The 1963-nt window shown below is 42.4% G+C and overlaps 1 pseudogene; it reads left to right on the top strand.

Annotated features, from left to right (window-relative positions):
• The first annotated feature begins 224 nt into the window (after positions 1-224).
• On the top strand, positions 225-812 carry LOC100653849 (large ribosomal subunit protein eL42-like; annotated as a pseudogene).
• The last annotated feature ends 1151 nt before the right edge of the window (positions 813-1963 follow it).

Raw genomic sequence — 1963 nt, 5'->3', positions numbered from 1 at the left:
ATAGACGTCCGCAGAATCGCAGAAAGCCTGGAACAAAACTGTGGCTCCAAGAGCCAAAAGAAGCGCTCATGACTGTGTGCCACCAAAGCTTCAAGCGTCTGCAGAGACTCTTTAAATCATGGGGTGTGTCTGACCCTGGAGATAAAAAGACAGGGGAAAAGCTTTTTAAGACTTCAGTTAAAAAGAAATTGAACAGCCAAGTGGCAGAAAGGACTCTTAGATATACGCCTAGATTGAATAGTTTTTCCTTCTTGTTTTAAAGTAATATTACATTCTGTTTCCTTTCTCCAAATCATGCTTATTGATAAGTACCAGCTTGTTCCAGTAAAAAAAAAAGAATTTTGTTTAGAAAAGCAAAAGTGGTTGTGGGGCATTTCCATAGCAACATTGTCCACAAACATGGCGAACATTCCTAAAGGCCACCGGACTTTGTGTAAGAAGTGTGGTAAGTATTAAGCCCGCAGATGACACAGCACAAGAAAGGCAAGGATTCTCTGTATGCCCAGGGAAAGCAGGATTATGGCAGGAAGCAGGGTGGATATGGTGGGCAGGCTAAAACGATTTCCTGGAAGGAGGCTAAAACTACGAAGAAGATTGTGTTGAGGCTTGAATGTGTTGAGCCCAGCTGCAGACACAAGAGAATCCTGGCTATAAAGAGATGCAAGCATTTGGAACTGGGAAGAGATAAAAAGAAAAAGGGCCAAGTGATCCAGTTCTAAGCTTCATCTTCTGTTTTATAATGAAAAAAATAAAATCTTGAGATCATATTTCTAAAAAATATGGTCATGTGAAGGTCTTCTTTGGACTTGAGCTTGGGGAGATTTGCCCTTGCAGAGGCTGAGATTCCTGAGCAGCTCTGGGAACATCTAGCTGCAAGTACTTTGATCTTCAGAAAAAGGAAAGTCTCTAGGTAGAATAAACGTTTTGTGCTCCACTACTAACCCCAAGTTTGGCAGTTCAAACCTACCCAGCAGTGCCATGGAAGAAAGGTCTAGCAATCTAATTCTGTGAAAATTACAGCCAAGAAGACTTTATGGAGCAGTTTTATGTAACGTGTGCTTGCCATGAGTTGGGATCAACCCCTGAGTCCTTGCAAGGCTTTGAAGATTAGCTCAATTCATGATAGAAAACACCACTGGGAATCTTTGGTCTAGAAAAGGAAGAGCAGCATAGAAAGTAGTGGACGAAGTTAAACACACACACACACACATATATAAATCTGAACGTAAAGAAAGTGGACCAATAAATAACATCATGATAGATGGAGAAAAACTGAAGTTGTCAAAGATTTCATTCTACTTGGATCAACGTCCATGGAAGTAGCAGTTAAGAAATCAAAGGGTGTATCACTGTCTTAGTTACCCAGGGCTGCCATAACAGAAATACCACAAGTGGATGCCTTTAACAAAGAAAAGTTTATTCTCTCACAGTCCTGTAGGCTACAAGTCTAACTTCAGGGCGTTGGCTCCAGGGGAAGGCTTTCTTGGCTCTGTTGGCTCTGGAAGAAGGTCTTTGTCATCGATCTTCCCCAGGTTGAGGAGCTTCTCAGGAGCAGGGACCCCATGTCCAAAGGACACACTCTGCTCCTGGTGCTGCTTTCTTGGTGGTATGAAGTCCCCAACTCTCTGCTTGCTTCCCTTTCCTTTCATCTCTTGAGAGATAAAAGGAGGTGCAGGCTACACCCCAGGGAAGCTGTCTTTGCTTTGGATCAGGGAAGTGACCTGAGTAAGGATGATGTTACAATTCCACCCCAATCCTCTCAATGTAAAATTACAATCACAAAGTGGAGGACAACCACACATGGCCTAACCAAGTTGATACACACATTTTGGGGGGGGGACATAATTCAATCCGTGACAATTCCATTGGGCAAATCTTTTGCAAAAAAATCTCTTTAAAGCAAAGATGTCACTTTGATGAACAAATTGTGCCTAACCCAAGCTATGTCTTTTTCAATCACCTC

The sequence above is a fragment of the Loxodonta africana genome, chromosome 5, assembly GCF_030014295.1.
Source record: "Loxodonta africana isolate mLoxAfr1 chromosome 5, mLoxAfr1.hap2, whole genome shotgun sequence".
NCBI classification, from domain to species: Eukaryota; Metazoa; Chordata; class Mammalia; order Proboscidea; family Elephantidae; genus Loxodonta; species Loxodonta africana.
This window is presented reverse-complemented; position numbering and strand designations above follow the sequence as displayed.